Raw genomic sequence first — 19,366 nt, forward strand, 5'->3', positions numbered from 1 at the left:
AAAACTGTTATAAACTGATGATTCTCTGACTGATTTGGGGCTCTGTAATTTTATGTTCCACAATGTTCATATGCAAAACTTTTCTGTTGTGGAAAAAAAAATACCATTACAAAGAAAAACAGGAAAACTTTTAAGTCTACAATCAGTCTACAAAATATATCAAGGATATGTGAGTTCAGAGCTTCCATTCCAAACTCTGAGTGAATTTTGAAAGGCTAATGAAGATTAAATAGATTTGTCATTAAAAAGAAAAGCATCTATGAAACATCTATAAAAAATGTATTCACAGCACATTTATGAAAATAAAAGTGAATGGAATTTTAACAAAATGGGAGTGGAGAAATGAAACAGAAGGATGTCACTTAAGATGTTTAAGAATCCTGTTAGTGACTGATAGCTGATGGACTTGCTTTAGCAAGGCTTAATGGAATAAGGAAGCAGAGTTCCTTCAGGTCACAAAACTATCAAATCTAAATCTCTTTTACTGGAGTTTAAGCATCTTCTCTTCTGAGAATACAGAGCTGCTAGAGTGTTGACTCAATCTACTTAGATCCTAACCCAAATATATCCTTAACTAAATACTTCTCCTTATTTAAGGTAAAGGTTATATTTGGATGGATTAAAGTCAGTGTTGTTTTACTTAATAAGATTTAAGAAGAGACAAATAGTTCTATAAATTATGAGACAGTATTTAACTATCCACAACAGATCTACTGGTATAATAACAATAAATCACCTACACATTAAATATTTACTATTTAGAAGGTACTACTCTGAGTTTTATTGGAATTAATTTACTTAAATGCTAGTATTATATTAGTTTTATTGATATTATTCAATGACCTGCCCAAGATTACACAGAAAAACAGCCAGAATTCAAGCCAGAATTCAAGGTCATCTATGTGCCTTTAGATTGTACTTTTAACCACTTCACAATACAGCCTTCCAGAGGGATATTTTTTATATTGAAATTTGCAACCTTCTCTTAACTACTTAACAATTCATATAAAAGACAGAGTGACAATCAATAAATATATCCAGATATATTTTGAAAGTAAAATAATTGTAATTACATTATGTTGAAAAATTAAAATGAAGTAGAGAATAGCCTTTACAAATAAGAAAAAAAAATAATAATAGGGTAAAATTGGAGGATAAAGGCCTGAAATTATGATTGAGTGAAGCAGGGAGAAAATACAATCTTCATAAATTGGAATATATTTCCTTTATAATTATTTAGATAACAATTCAAAGTTGAGGAGAGGCTATCAAGAGGAAGGAAGCATTGTGATGGATAAATAATAAAAATTTCTTCTGTACTGAAATATTTATATGGTAGTGTGTTAGTTGTTCATCTCTGTGACAAAAATTCTCAACAAGAATAATCTGAAGAAGCAAAAGTTTATTTTGGCTCACAGTTTCTGAGGTTCAGTCTCTGGTTGACTAACTCCATTGTTGTGAGCAAGAGATTAGGCAGAACCTCATCTCAGAATGATGTGGCCGAGGAAAACTGCTCGGTCCATGACAGCCAGGAAGCAAAAAAGAGAAAGGGGAAGGGGCTACAGGGAAGATTGATCCTTCCAGGGCAGGACCCCAGTAACCAAACTCCACCAACCACACCCCAGCTGCCTAATGTCACCATTTAGTTATTCCATTCAAACTAGGATGGACGGATTAGGTGACAGCTTTCATAATCTAATAATATGTTTTACTTCTAGATATACCTACACAGGGACTTTTGGGGGACACTTCATATGAAAACCACAACAAGTGGATTATAATTGATGGCAGATGCCATTTTGACTGGATGTTACACTATTCATGAATTTTTCAAAATGAATTTTTCAAGGATAAAAACTAAGATTCATTAAACCTTTTATACAGTTAAATAGGGATTTAAAAATAGAAACTAATAATTATGTGTTATAAGGAAAATAAATCCTTGTTTTTTTAGGGATAAAAACCATTGAAAGCCCAACTGATAACTGTTTGTATTGTACTATTTGGAAAGATTATATTGAAATTTGATATTTAATTTCCATATTGGTGTCAAAATATACAAAGCATAACAATAAGTGTGTAACATGAAATTGTCTATATTCAACCAAGTTTATCTATCAATAATGTCTATTTAATATATTTCAACTTAACATATGTCACACTGGCATGTTAGACCACATAGTAGATACAGATTTTGACATACATATGACATTAAAAGTAGAAGATGTTTATTGTTTTTTCTGATTTCTCCATGAGCTAATTTTCAAAAATGACCAATAGTTAAACCATGAGATCAGGCTTTATTATGATGAATTTATTTCAGCTGTCATCACTAATAAACCTATGTTCATAATGGATCAAGCACAATACAAATGTTCTTCTTGCTTGCACACAAAGCAGTTCATGGTTTCCTGTTTTGTGGGTATCTTTCCACCACTTAAACATCCATGGATCCAGGCAATCTCTTCTTTGGTTCTGCCTTTACTTCCTTGTAATCTTGCCCCCTCTTTCCAGAAGAAATGATAAATATCATAGTTGCTCATATTTTATTGCTTGAGTGAGTCACAAAGCCATATCTACATGCAAAGGAGGCTGGGATAATCAATTTAACTGAGTCTAGCGAGAGAAAATAGATCTGGGTTGTACCTAAGAGGATCCGCCACATTGCAATACAGGGAAATTAAATGCAATCTAAAATGTGAAATCTCTCCTAAAGAATTTCCAAAAGTAAATAGATTTCACTGGTTATCAGAGATTCCTTGCTGACACTGTCATGCATAACTCATTAGTTTAGTTTCTTAATGTACTATTTAAATATTTGTCTCTTTAGTAGCAAATGTAAAGGAAAATGAGTACCCCTATATTAGAGAATTACAGTTGTCAAACACTGCTTATTTGTAAGTTTAAAAAAAATGATATAATAAATAATAAAAATGCTAAATCACTTTATATAGAAAGAAAACTTGAAGGCATATAACTTTGGAGTGCGTATTTTTATGTATCTATAATTATTATTTCATCATTAAAATATTCAAACTAGGGCTAGGGTAGTAGCTCAGTGGTAGAGCACTTGCCTAGCATGTGTGAAGCACTGGGTTTGATTCTCAACACCACATAAAAATAAATAAATAAAGATATTGTATCTATCTACAGCTAAATTTTTTAAAAATATTCATACTAAATGGAACATATTATATAATATGTAGCCAAAGCTGTCAATCTAGAGAGTGAATGATAAAAAAAAAATGCATCATAAACAAAATATAATTTAACAGAAAAATAAATGTATATGTGCATTTTAATTTTTAATAAAAAAAATTTCAAGCTGGCATGCATGCCTATAATCTCAGCTACTCTACTTGGGAAACTGAGGCAGGAAAATGGCAAGTTTGAGCCAGCCTTGGTAATTTAGTAAGACAATGTCTTAATTTTTTTTAAATAAATAAATAAGTAGGGTTGCAGATGTAGTGCAGTTGTAGAATGCTCATAAATTTAATCCCCACTACAGCCAATTTTTTTTTAAATAGTGAGCACTGCACTTTTTACCTCTACTGAATATGGCAACTGCATTTTTATTTAACCTGTAAACACCCATGAAATCCTTTTAATATTCTCAATTTCTATTTCGAAAAGCCTTCAAATTAGTCTAAATGATCTTATCCCTATACTATATAATCAAATTCACCTCAGAAAAACAAGTTGGTAGGTTATCTATATATTCTTAAGTTAAATTTGATTCCTTGCCCACTGTCCTAACACATTTTGTCTTGTTTTTCTTTGACTTTGAACATGTGGTTAAGTCTTTGTTCTCCATTCACTCAATCTCCGTTTCACAAAATTTAGTAGACATGAACAGATGAACACAAGACACCGCTTTCCTTTCCACACGTTGCTCTTACACGAAGTGACACAGCCAGGTAACTGCTGATGTAACTTAGAGCTTTCTTATCCTAACACATCAACACATCTCTTTCCCTCTGTCTCTTTTCAAGAAAATAATAATAATAATCAGGACAGTGGGTAGCTAAAGACAGAGGAGAGACACAAACATACCTTGTAAAATGGCAGAGGTGATGGACAGACTGCATTTTAAATATGGTCGACCTTCTGGATCCAGCATATTGATTCATATTTTTCTAAGCATAACAGATATTCTCTGAATGAATGGTCCTACTCTGGATAATTAGGCCTAAAGTGATAATACAATAAACTGTCTTCGGTAGAAATATTTTATCTGACTTCACTCTTTTATCATAATCACATATAAGTTATTTGTATCATTGTCACAAAGATGTATGGATTTTTTTGCATTTTAAAATTATTATGATGAATATTTCAAATCCTCTAAGTAGCTATATATTCTATCAAATGAATTTTGTGGGTACATTTTAATTAGTTGGAATATTAAAAAACGTGTTCGCAACAAGTCAATGCCTTTGCTAGATTCTAAGTAAATTTTCTTTAAAAAATGCATTCTTAAATCGGTTTTCCCAAAAATTGAAAAAAAAAAAATCTAGCTATTGTACATGTTTTAGGAGAAAGAAAAAAGATATTTTAGGAGTTTCAAAATAATGGGTAAAGATCGTTGCTAAGCACAATTTAAGCAAAAAAAAAAAAAAAAACAATCAAATCCCTCAAGACATTAAGACATTAACCTTTAGGAAGAGAAATACAACAAGCTCACACACACAGGTGTGTTTGTGTCTGTGTCTGTGTGTGAATTTGTGTGTGCATGTGACCGTATGTGAAGTTGGACAGTAACTAGCTTAAAGACTTTTTCATGTGCTCATTCACCCATTACACTTGGGCTTCTACCATATTCTAGTTCTGCTTCCAAACCTTAAAATTGTTTAGCACTCTGTCCTTTGTCACCTTGAGAATGCTGTATGAATGAAAATATAAGAAAGATCTTCTTGGTTAGTGTTTTAAGGATCACCATTTGTACCAAGAACTATTATCATTAGCCACATTATCTGTCCTGATTCATAAAGCTTGAAAGAATATCTTTCTCTTTATTATATTCTTTACTAATTTTTAATCAGTAATGAAATTAAAGTACTTTCTCTAGGAGCTAACCACATAGTATGATGAAATTACCAGTATTCAGTCAAAAGATATAATAAATTTAAAATAAAATATCCGATATTATATATATATTTAGACTGGCTATATGTGTATATGTAGGTATGTGTATATATACAAAAAGTTATAAGAAAAATATACCTTAAATATAGTCTTAACACATTTTGAGCCCTTGTTCACCTCTACATCAACATTTTTTGGAAATGTTTTAAATATTCTGGTTTTCCCTTCCCTCAAGCTCTCTAGTTAGTCAAAATTATATGAGGCACAGAAAACACTTACCTTATGAAATAATGTTGCTGAAAAACATTATTGAGCAATATCCATATATACAATATATATGGATATAAATATAGTGTTTATAATTATATACGTATATGTACATATATATATTAATTATACTATTAAGATCAATTCTTTCCTTTTTTCCTAGAAAACCTCCTTCCTTTCTTCCTGTTTATTTGGTTGTGCTATTTGTCTTAACAAAAGGCAATCTGCTAGTGAAAAATATCTTAAGATTTTAATAGATATTAATTTTAGCACTGAAAAGGAATCTTTTTTTTTTCACTGCAACTTGGTGAACTGCCAGAATTTTGTTCAGTGGAATGAATGAATTATATCAGATGCACAATGCATTTATTCCTGCCTCAGCAACTGGGATTTGGCTTTCTTTTCTATTTCTCTGTATGAAATGTAGATAAGGATGGTTGTAATAGGGTCTGGGCAAAAATTCAAGGAGGTTGCCAAAACACATGTCTGTCCAACACACCAGGGAGATGATAGCCTTTATCTTTAAACTCCAAAAATTACCAATGTTTTATTACAATCTTCTTTTATCCTCATTCAATTATAATTGCATATTTTTTAAAATAATGAACTATATACCTACTGCCCAGTAATTATTCTTATTTCTCATGGTTCTTAGCCCTAATTTGATATATTTAATGAATGGTTGTAAGGTTTTATTTGGTTTGGCTTTGTCTTGTATTCTTTTGTAAAAAAGATTAAACAATACACCTCCAAAGCTTGAGTTAATTATTTGTCAAAGGCAATCTTTCAAGCCAATGATAGTCTTGGAAGGAGATTTATAATTTTTGGCTAGGTTATAAAAATTTCACTATACAACTATTTGACAAAGATACTTTAATTCTGGACTATATTCTGAAACTGCAATCAAAAAAATTTTTTCCCACAGGTTGGCTATAGCCAAAGGCAAAAAACTATATGCTGAATTAGAAAGAAACAACCCATGACTTTTACATCATAGACAGATAATTAACATTCCTCATGAGTTAATAAACAAAATTAAAATATAAATGTAAAGCATGCTGCGATTAGATTTGTTAAATTCACCATTTAATAGGAAATTAAACATACAAGCTCTAGTATAGAAAATAATAACAAAAGAATTATCAATTTATAACCAATTATATTAATCAATTTATAATCAATTATAATCAATTTTATTAATCAATTAATAATGGTGGGGCAGGCTTTGTTCTATATCCTGTATTTCACGTATTTAATAACAGTACTTATATCATTATCTCCATGGGGAATGTGAGGGCAGAGAGTTTAAGAAATTCAGCTAAGGTCATGACTTGTAGTCACTGACTAGGAAGTTTGACTAAAATTTTTAAAAATTTCAGCCATCTTTCAAGTTTGCCCTACTGAACCTAGAGTAGGTAAACTGTGTTCAATGACCATATTAAGTAACATGCATGTATGACTATGTCACAAAGAATCCCACTATTTTGTATAATTATAATGCACCAATAAAACCACAAGAATGTAATTGACTAGATTGCCATTTGATAGTACCTTAGTGGGTGTTTACTGATTAGGACCTATAGTAGAGAAATATACCACTTTTATTTAATTACTCCTAAACTCTCTTAAGAAGGTGATTTCTTCCCTTCTGTGTTCTTAGAAGTGAAAGACTGTGAAGAATGAGGAAGCAAAGTGACAGCTATTAACATCATCTCTGAGCACTACTTAGAAATCTAAATACAAAAATAAGCTTTTCAGGGTTTTTCCAACTTAAATTGGCAAAATATTTAGTTCCCATACATGTATGTTCTCAGTGCATTATAGCTAATCTCACATGCTTTCCTACTTTGAGAATGAATTTCAGGAACTTGGAAACCAAGATTAGCTGAAGTGCTTATTATATCCAGAGTTTAAAGGAGAAACACTTTATGAAGTGCATCTCCATACATCAGAAGGATACAGAATTTATAATTATGGGTGACCCTTCTGTTTTAACTTCAGAATGTTTCTTTCTTTCTGTAACATATTATAATAAGCCTTCTTGTTGATGAGAACTGGGATATATCAACTTAGCCCTAGTGTATAGTCTAAAATAGAATGTGTGTCAACAGTTTGTGAGAACTATGTAATCTCTAGGCATCATTAAGAAAACTTTCACTGGGAGCCATGTGGTATAACACCTATAATTCCAGTGACTCAGCAGGCTAAACAAGAGGATCCCAAATTCAAAGGCAGCCTCAGAAATTTAGCAAGGCCCTGAGTAATTTAGCAAGATCCTGTCTCAAAATAAAAAATAAAAAGTTCTGGAGATGTGGTTCAGTGGGTAGGGCCCCTTGGGATTCATACCCAGTACCAAAAAAACAAAACAAAACAAACAAACAAACAAAAAACCTCTCAGGGGATCTGCTTGCTCAAAACAATTTTCATTATATTAATATGTTATTTATTTTCTCAATATGTTGTCATTTCCCTGATTATCTAAACACAATGGGGTCAAAACTGTGGGCAACTCAGGAATCAAAATATCACTAACACACTATAAATTATTGAAGATTTCACCACTACACCTGTACTCAGTTTTTTTTTTTCCACTTAAAAGTGTTCTAAGAAAATATCCACAACTATTTAAGTATTGATTCTTAATCTTCTTCTGAATATTCTGTGTGATGAAATGGAAAGATTTATAAAGCACTTTTTGTAATCTTGAAGGGTAATGACAATCTCAAGAAAAACAACTGATCCATTAATTGATTTGTAAGCTAAATTAGCAACTTTTGTTCAGGAAGTACTATTTCACTTGAGAGAAAATCTGCAAAACTGTGGATATTTAAACTTAAGTACCTGACTGCTACTTTTCAGTTGAACAAAGTGAGTCAGGCTTTCACTTCAAGGAAAACAATTGACAGTTTAGATTTCAAATATTCAGAATTTTGTAAACTATAATATTGGCAGCTTCCGACTTTTTAAAGACTTTGTGAAATTGATTATAACATTTTTTTTTTTTATTTTCTTCTTTTTATTTTTTTGGGGTGTACTAGAGATTAAATCCAGGGATACTTAATCACTGGGGTGTTTTTTGTTTGTTTGTTTGTTTGTTTGTTTGTTTTTAATATTGTATTTTGAGACAGGGTCTCAGTAAGTAGATTAGACAGCACTAAATTGCTAAGGCTGGCTTTGAACTCACAATCCTCCTGCCTCAGCCTCCTAGGCACTTGGATTACAGACATGTCCCACTGCACCCAACTTAACACTTTATTTTGTACTTTATAATGAAATGAATGCAGTGCTTCAATATTTTCCAAATGACCAATATATGATGCTACAAAATAATGTATGAATAAACTATCTGAATTATAAGATAAATCGATGTATTTTACTGGAATCAAGTAAATATGGAGTTTAACGATGTGGTTTCAGGTTACACACTGAAATGACCCTTTAAGAAACTACTGTTTGTCAAGTTCTGGTGTAGTATCGACAAATAAGAATATTCCTAATAATTTTAAAGAGTTTTAAAAATATTATCATCCTTTCCATTCGCATATATGCATAAACCTATATTATCTTTATATACGTCAATGTAAACAACCCTTTACAGCACAATAACTGTAGAAATAAATTTGAGAAGATTGATACTTTTTGGTTAGCCTGAAATTTAAGAAACTATGAAAATGCAAAACTGTATTCTTATTAAATCTTTGGTCCTGGAAAATATTTACTTTATAAAATGTAAATTTATGTTTACATATTATGATTTTATTATTTTAAGCAAAATAATAAGAGTCTTAGGACATCATTTTAACTCACAAGATATAAAAATGATGATATAAAGATACAGAGATAGATGTATATGTGACCATGATTCACATAAATAAAAAGGCTTTGGCCCACTCAATATATTAAGTGTAAAAAGTCTTGTTGATCAACACATTTGAGAAATATGATGTGTGGTATAAGTATATTCTTCCATAAATTACCATAGTTTTCTCTCATAGTAAAGCGGTACCTCTATTCAAAGTATACCAACTTAAAAGAGAGAACAACAGCTTTATGTTACATCTTCTTGATCTTGTTTTATCACAGAGCATGCAGCTTTTATTTTTATCAGAGAGCATTCAGAATTTTGCATTTAATATTCATTGGTTCTCCTGTGCTTATTTTGTTTCCTGCTGCAATGTATGTTCCATTAGCATGAGAGTTTTGCTTTGTTCATAGGTATAACTCTATTGTCTAAAACAGTACTCAATAAACAGCCATTTATCAACATATGAAAATCAGTAAAAACATAACATCTTACTGTATTCAGCATGTCCCACCCACCTCCCACTTATATTTTTCAGGTTCTTTTCAGAACTTAAAACAAAAAAAAGTTTTTGTACTTTTGCCTGGACGCCAGAGTCAAACTTCTCAACAACACATCCCAAACCCTCTAAGTCCATATGAAATCAATTCACCTCTGCAGATGCATTGCTTTAGAAACTGCCTTCTGGGTATGCTGGAGTAGTTCAGAAGTGTGTAGTAACTCACACATATGATTACTAGGTGCAGTTTCTATGTTTAGATAGCTCCTATAATTGTCACCAAACCCAAAGTAAAATAAGTATGTAAATACTTCACTAGCTCATTATTAATATTTTAAGTCTCAATTTAAGCTATCAAGTAAAAGATACTCCAAGACAGTAAAACATGCTATGAAAAAATTAAGTAGAACACTGCTAGGGAGTGACTGTGGTGAGGGTCAGTGTATGTGTGTGACTGGGGAGAAAAAAATGACTTCACCATAGAACATCCAGGGAAGGTTTTCCAAGATTCAGCATGTCAGCTGAAATCTGAATTACAAGAGAGAAGTAAAATTTGAAAAATCTCAGGGTCTCAGGGGAGTAAACAGGAAGTGAAGTCAGTGATGTGGGAAAAGGTTTGTATATCCCACAAATGAAAGTAGAGAGGAATGGTTTGAGGCAGGACACAGGGAGCAACATGGTTAATACTTCAATCGGAATTCTAGGCAGGACTGCATAGCCTCATGCTCTACCAGACTCAGAAGTCAAGGGTCATATGCTTTCCCTCATATAAAAAAGCCACAGAGATAACTAGGAAAGAAAAGGGGACTCATGGAAACAGAAGCTAGGTCAGTAGAATAGAGAAAGGGGATGGGGCCAGGGGGAGAGGAAGGAAAGAGAAGGTACAGGGGAATGAAATCGACCAATTTACATACAGGATGTGTATGTATAAATATATCACAACTACTCCCGCTATTGTGTATAATCAGAATGGACTAAAAAAATGTTTTTATAAAGAGCAGTAAAATAGAAAGGAAATTAATAACAGGAAGAAAGTTAAGCAAGGACAAAATCATATAGATGCTTACAGACCTCAGGAAGGGATTTTAATTATATTCTAGCCATTATTGAAAATCACTGGAGAGATTTAATCTAATCGTAGCAAAGACATGAAGTTATTTACATACTAAAAAGTTGAAGGACTGAGTGAGCAACGCCAACTGTTACTCTGTAGAATGTATTGTTTTTCCTGAGAGGAACAGATAGAGTCAGAATTGTTAATTTCTCTTTTGCACATTTGGTAGAAGAGAACATTTATCACGAGTATGCAGATTTGAAGTGCTTGATGTGAATGCTGTGTGTTTTTGAGAGCAGAAATTCAGAAATAAGACTGATCTGCTAAGTATCTACTGACTTCATCCCAATCAGGTATGCACTAAATTCTATTAACAATTTTAAAATACAATGAAGGAAAATATTAAATATCACATTGAGTTTCACCAAATCACCAAATTATCAATCTTTTATTAAAATAAAAATAATAAAATATTACAGAAAATTATGGAGATACTTTCAGATACTTCATATATTTAAGATATTACAATGATAATAACCTTCATTGAAATTGGGAGGAACACATGTTTTGATATTTCACTTTCTACTAAAAAAAGAAAAATCTCAAGGTTAACAATTTAATGCATATTTTAAATATATACAATTTCTTTTAGAATAAGAATACAAAGAAGGGAAATATATGAATAAAAATAATAATGAGCAGTATAGCTTTCTAGAATGCAGTAAAATGTGATGAATCTTCTTATCATCAAATTTTTATATGTTGCTAACTGCTTTACAACTAGTAAGAGATCACCATTATGAACAGTTATAAAACTTGTCACTTTTTAATGCAGACAATTCATTTTTATGGAAGCATCCATCAAATTTCTTGTTCTTCATAAAACTTTTTCCTAGCCTTATGAATATTTCAGTTTTCATGAACATTTATATTCCAATTATAAATGTAAATGCTTTAGACAGAGGATATTATGTAAAAATGGCACCCTGTTAAAAAATCATATTTCTTTGATATCCCTTGAAAAAAATACCACTGAAGTTTTTTTTTTTATATTATTTAAGGCCACTAATATATCATTAATAAAAGAATGAATAATAATAAGTTACCATTTATATAGTGCATATTTGTTTGCAGACATTTCTATATTTAGAAAGCCTTTTGTGTAAACTTTAAGAAAACAGCTTTTATACACATGTGCTCAGATATCACTTACATGCCTCTAGCATTTAAGGTTATAAGATAATTCTGAATTCTGTTTTTTTCAATTTTTTGTTTTTTTGTTTTGTTTTGTGGTGCTGGGGATTGAACCCAGGGTCTTGTACATGTGAGGCAAGCACTCTACCAACTGAGCTATCTATATCCCCAGCCCGATAATTCTGGTTTTATACCTCAATTAAAAAAAAAAAAAAAAAAAAAAAACTCGTGTCAGTTTCTAATGACTTAGAGTACTATTTCTCAAAGTAAACTTTATCATCAAAATCACCTGAAAAGCTTATGAAAAGCAATTGATTCTCACCCTTATTTTTGATGTACTGATTGAGAACCTCTTAAGGAAGAATCAAAAGCTAAGAATGCACGTTTTGTTTAAAAATGCCTTTATTTATGCAGAACTGTAGAGCAAGGTGGGAGAAACATTAGCCTAGAATACAAAATAACATACTTTCAGTTTAGTGTAGAATAGTCTTATTTACCCTCAAACCTGGACTTTAGAAACTCAATCCCAGGCTCCCCATGTAACAATGATTCAACTGTCTTATTTAATTTTGTGTCTCTGTAATGGAATCCCTTAGTCTCTATAAGTGAAAATGCATAGAAAATTCCTGAGGCTGGCGAGACTAATAAAATGTTGGTGGCATTAGTCAAGAACCTTCTTACTGTGCCAACACAAGGTAGAGGTACGTTAGCATGACAGCAAAAATGAACCAAAGGTGCCCCTTTACAATGGCAGCAATCCCACCCATGATGGTGAGCCCTCAGGATCCAACCACTCTTGATATTATTATAACATCAAGTACATTTTAACATGAGCTTGGGAGGGGAAAAAAAAAAAAACAACACAGTACCAGCCTTACACAAACCACAGCATTCCTCAGCTCTCACCTCTTAGCTCTCAAGAGATGGTGCTGCTCTTTCCAAACCCTTTATTTGTTTTTGTAAAGTAATTAAGTAACCAAAAGAGATTCTTAGCTACAAAATAAGATACAAATCCTGGTGCTGGATTACATGCTCAAATATATATCTGGCCATTATTTTATTTTATTTTTTAATGAAGGCAACTGATAAATACAGCATTGGAGGGAATCTAAAGAAAACCTGTCCTCACTTTTTGATGAATGTTGTTACTGACCTGATTAGGAAATAGAAAATTTCATTCATTTCATATTAGGAAAACTTTCCTGAAATAGATTAAAGCCAAATGGCATATTTACTTAGTAATATGCTGATTTTCTGAATGTGAAGATAGATCCCTGAATTTTTTCATAAATATTTATTGTACTCTGATTTCTTATTTTTATGGTGATCTATAAGCATTAACTCTGGAATAAGATAAAAAGTCAGTACTTTCAACACAGTAAATAATCTATGGTTAGATTCAATAATATTTTTAAAAATTAGAATTTTAAATGAAATGTTCATGAAAAAAAGATAACTTTTTAAATATATACACAGGAAAATAAAATCAGATTTTATTTATTTATTTATTTATTTGATTCCAGGGATCAAACTCAGGGGTGCTTTACCCCTGAGCCACATCCCCTGCCCTTTTTATTTCTTATCTTGAGACAGGGTCTCACTAAGTTGCTTGGTTCCTAAGTTGCTGAGGCTGGCTTTGAACTTGTTATTCTCCTGCCTCAGCCTTTGGAGCAGTTGGAATTTCAATACTTGCTTTAAGATATTTTGTGACACTAATAGAATCTGAATTTTTGATAAGAATTTTAGTCTATATTAATTTACAAATTTAGTCTATGTTAATATTTACTAATATTTTTCCAACATTTTATGCACCTACTTACTTCAAGGTAAGAAATTTTATTTAGCACTTGGTATCTGCATTCATGGCAAGCGTTTGAATTTACATACAAAATCCCTGGATCTAACAAATCTCTATCACTGAAGTATTATACAATGTTTAATTCTATTACAAATATTTTTTATTTGACCTAAGTAATGTCACTGTCCTGTGAACATTTTTGAAAACACACTTATGTAAAAATAAAAAAAAAAATTACTAATTTATTTTTGTACATTAAAATTGCACCCAAGTGTTGAAATGGACCATGAGGACACAGAATGGTCCTCACCTTAGAGAATAGGGGAAGTGGAATACAAGGGTAAGAAAAGGAAACTTCAGAGCTAAAGCCAAAGGAAGTGGCCTCAATACCAAAAAGGAAGTGCAAAATCTTTATAAAGTTTTCCTACCACGAATTATGGGCATGGAGGCCTTGTCTGCCATAGTATGGAGCCTATTTTATACTCAAAGAAGTGAAAAGCCATTAATGTTTATTTTTAATAAATAGGCAATATTTGCTAAAAACTATCAGATTTGTAATTTGGAATAATCAATTTGACTTCAAGAAGAAATCCTGTTAGACATGTTTAAAGTATCTATAGTTAATCCATCCAGGAAATATTAAAGTAAGTAGTTTTTTATAAATGATTCAATTTTGAATATTATGGTGGCTAATGACAAAGAGAAGATTAATATCCAAAGGACTTGATGATGTAAATTCCTAAAGTAGAACAAAGAAGCTTGGAATGCTGAATAAAAGTCTATCCAGAACATCAACTTTTACCAACAAAAGTTGGAATTGTTACTGGAATAATACATATAAAACTATATTTCAGGCTGGGGTTGTAGCTCAGTGGTAGAGTGCTTGCATAGCACATGTGAGGCACTGGGCTCTATCCTGAGCACCACCTAAAAATAAATAGATAAAATAAAGGTATTATGTCCATCTATGATTAAAAATATTTTTTTAAAAAACCTATAAACTAAAACTATATTTTTTTCTTATATGCATATGCATTTATGAAACAATGTTTTCTTGGAAACAAAAACATTGATTATTTCTTTCTACATGCCTTAAGACTGTTGACTGACTAAGTTATTTTAAAGTTACATAAATGTCTAAGTATTACAAGCTCTCTAGAGAAAACATAAAAAAAAACCCTGTCACTTAAAACTAAGAGTACAACCAACGCAGTGCTGTTTGTTTCCTGAGAGTAGTTTAAACCAAAACTATATCTCTCAACATTTTCTTTATCCCAAGTACAGTCAAAACTGAACCAATGCCTCACAGAAATAAAACCACACATATTAAATTTTTTATAAAATGCATGCATGCAATTATTGGAAATGAATAAAAAAAAAGTATCTGATAGAACAGAAAAAAAAAGAATTAAGAAAATCCTTATTCCAAGAAGATACATATACATCTATGTTCATTTCTTTCTAGATCCAAACTTATTGGGGTGATAAGCTCTTTAAAATTAATATAGAAGTAGACTGGAACAGACGAAAGATACATGGATTATAAAATAATTTGAATTTCAATGCATAACTAGAAAAATCAAATGTGGGGAAAAAAAAAAAAACACTAAGAGCTAAGTAAGCTAAGTAAGATCAGAAGTTTCCCAAAAATAGAAGGAGCACTTGTTTTTAACATATTTACAACTTACACTTTTTTGATAGTTTAAAAATGCTATTGCAAATGTGACTTGCTGATAAAGTGGATAATTTGATTTAAATTTTCTACTTAAAATGTGAAGCAGCAAATATGGTTGTAGTTTTGAATAATCACTGTTCTTCTGTTATAAGATGAATTATGTCTTCCAAAAAGAAATGTTCCAGTCCTAAATCCTAGAAACCCCCGAATGCAATAATTACCACAGTTATTCTCCAATCAATATTTGGAAATTGAGTTTGAACACAGCTTTCTAAATGTAGAGTGTCCCTAATAATTGATCGGCAATTGTTAAAAAAAAAAAAAAAAAAGCATGTACAGTGACAGGCATGGTAAGAAGGAAGAGTAGGTGAAGAGGCACAGGAAGAAGGCCAGGAGAAAACAAAGGCAGACATTGGGAGTGATGTTTGTCCAAGCCAGGAAGGCCAAGAGCATCAAAGCACCAGAAGCCAAGACACACCAAGGAAGAAATTCTTTCCACAGTCTTAAAGAAACCAACTCTCTTGACAATTCACATTTAGACTTCCAGCCCAAAAGCGAGAAACACTGAATTATATTGTTTTAAAAGCCAGCCAGGTGTCAGTCTTAATTGAAGCAGACCTGGGAAACTGATTTAAAAAGTTTACTTCAAAATATTGATATATCAAAGAAATACATCCTAATAGTTCATGCTAATTAAATATCATTGCTCTGTATATAACTACAGAAAATAGTATTAAAACAGCCATTCTGGACTCCATTTTTAAAACTTTGATTACATACTTAGTACTATGGAGAAGGTACTACAATTTGAATTTACTCTGGCTATTAAGAATTAAGCTATAAATTAATCATACTCCAGATGGCACATAAACAATAATCTTCTTAAACTCATTCTGGAATTTAGACCCTGGGAATAGTAATCTTTTTTGCAAATTCCTCAATGACAGTGTCAATTCAAAATGTGTTTTTATCTGTAAAGTTAATTTAACTTTTAAATAAAACCTTGTTTAGAAAACTACTTTTATTGCCAAAATAGTAAGACGATATATATTTACCAGGCAATTTATACGCACTGAGAAAGCTTCAAAGATCATTCACTGATTTTTCAGTGATACTTTTTTTTTGGCTAACAAAAATCACCATCTAGGTTATTTAATAACTCTTCCTTTGAAAAATGTGTAACTTACAATTTTGTTTACTGAACTGCATACATAAAAATTAAATTCTAGGAGGAAGAAAATCACAACAGCTAACAAGTGTACATAGCAATAATGATCACAGTTATTCTCCAACCAGAATTACTGCTATTTCCTGGAATAATTATATACTCAAGAAGGGGAGTGCCTAAACATTTTGAGGACTGTTGGTCTGAACTGACATTGATATCCAGAGTGTTTCAATAGCACCCTGTCTGGAGTGGATTGATCATGATAGGAAAAAACACGTTTCAGGCATGAACCTGCCTTTTCTACTGAAAACCTTATGGAGGGTTTGACAAGATCTTATAATATCACCTCAGAGAAGAAGACACACTCTAACTGGACTACATACCATACTTTGGAATGAATTAGTTTATAGCTTTTAAACTTTTACTGTGTTAGTCTACTTTCCATTGCCATGACAAAAATGCCTGACATAATTAACTTTTAAGGAGAAAATATTTATTTTGGCTCAGAATTTCCGTCGTTTCAATCTATAGTCATTTGGCCTATTTTAATGAGACCATGGCAGAACAATATATCATGTTAAGAGCAAGTGGCAGAGGATGCCAGTTCACTTACAAGTGGACAGGAAGCAAAGAGAAAGAGAAAGTGACTGAAGTTCCAATATTTCTATCAAGAGTATTCCCCCAGTAACCAGACATCTTCCACTGAATCCTAAAGTTTCCACCACCAGCAGTCCTACAGGCTGGGGACTGAGTCTTCAATATGTGGGCCTTTGGGAGACATTCATGATCCCATGTGTATCACTGATTCTGCTCATTCCTATTGATTATGCCCCAATGCCCTCACTTATTAAGTTCCCCATTCCTATCTGATACATAGTACTGAAGATTCCCATGCCTAGTCTAAAGTCCAGTTTGAGCCTCACTTGACAGACATAAGCAATTGCCATTCATTCACTAGCCTAGGGTCCCTTTACTTTGTTTCATTATTTCAATAAACACAGTCAATGGAAAAAATATGTTATAAAATTGAGCAAGTTTCTAAATTCATAAGAGGTTAAACAAAAATTTAAGAAATATTTAGAATTCATCCAAAGATATTTATAATATCTAAGGAATTTTGAGAGAAGAAAAAAAGGATTTTAAATAAATAAAATGAGAAAATTCCTCAAGAATAAACAAAGATTAAGAAGATAATTAAGTAAAGAAGTATGCTTATAGTCCTATAATATTGTGAAATATTAAAATATGAAAAAAAACAAGAAAAAATAAACCTTAAAGAAGTTTCAGAGATAATAAAGGAAAAAAGAAACATTATTTAGCCATGAATAATTTAAAATGCCATAATGTGTTTCAAAATTTTCAGTATCAATTCTAAATATCAAGAGTTAATAGAACAGTGTTTTTAAATTTAATTGCAGCCCAAGTAATCATTCTATTAGAGGATCAGGATATAGAAATACAAATATTTAAAATACTTTATTACTTAATAAAAAAGTCAGCAAACTAAAAAGTTTAAATAAAGAGAAAGATATTAGGTGATAAATATGTGAAAGTGATCCAAAAAAAAACATATAAAAAGAATGTCTAATAATTATGGCTATATTGCAATTTAATAACTAATCAATGTAATATAGGAAAGGAAGTCAAGACTCTGAGAAGAATGCCTCCAACAATAATTTGGATTTTATTACACAAGGCTAGGAACTTGTTCTAGAAATAGACAAGAAAAAAATAAACAATGAAGTCATGTGTTAAATAAAAAATAATAAAATATGAAGTAATTAGTGGAGCAGAGCAAAGAAAAACAGTCCACTTGTAAAACATTCAGAATCTTAAATTTACTGATAATTTTTCTAAGTCTGATCATAACACTTCCTCCCTTGTGTTTGATATGTACATAAGAGAATTCACAATGTTCTCTAATCTGTATTTATGCATGTAACTACACATTTTGGAAAATAGCAAAGCAAACAAAAAATTAAAAACTCCTCAAAATTTTAAATTGGATACCAAAAGCTTTGACAAAACAGAGCCAAAGGTATGTATGGTTTATTGTGTAAATTTCCTGTGATCACTTACATCAAATTAACACTAACTAGTGGCGTAACGCACAGTGTACACTCAGTCACAGTTAGGGGGTTAGGATTCTCAAATCAAGGTCTTGACAGAGCCATGCTCCTGCAGAGGCTCTAGGGGAGGTTTCTTTCTTGTCTCCTCCAGCTTCGTATTTTATATCATTTCAAACTCAGATTCTTTCTTCACATAGCCTTCTCCTCCAGTGTGTCTTCCAAATTTTGAGCCACTTTAGTAGAACCAACTCCTTCTAAGATCCTTATCTTAATAGCATCTTTTTCTGTATAAGGCACTTTTCACTCTTTTTTTCATACAAGGTGATTTTTCACGGTTTTGTCTTATAACTTAATATTTATTTACAGGCTTTAAGGATTAGGAAATTAATATATCTTGGGCTGATGGTGTTTTTCGGTCTACGCCAGTAGAAAAAAAAATGCTAGATGAATGGTAAAAAAAATTAGAAGAAACTCAGTATTCTCACTTATTTGTATTTCATTAGGGTTTTGGGTAATATTTCCAGATCAAAGAATGAGGTTTAATTATACTTAAAATCATAAACTAAACAATTGAACCACTTAATGGAAAGTATATCTAGTGGAACTTGGAGAAGGGACTTGGTGAATATGTGGAACAATTTAAAAGGTTAAATTTCCAGTATTGTAAAGCAAACTCAGTATCTTAGGCAACGTAACTAGACAGAGTTGAATATCATTGCTTGAAATTATGAAATAACTACAAAAGACCTAAAAAT

The sequence above is a fragment of the Spermophilus citellus genome, assembly GCF_964194105.1.
Source record: "Spermophilus citellus genome assembly, chromosome: 7".
NCBI lineage: Eukaryota > Metazoa > Chordata > Mammalia > Rodentia > Sciuridae > Spermophilus > Spermophilus citellus.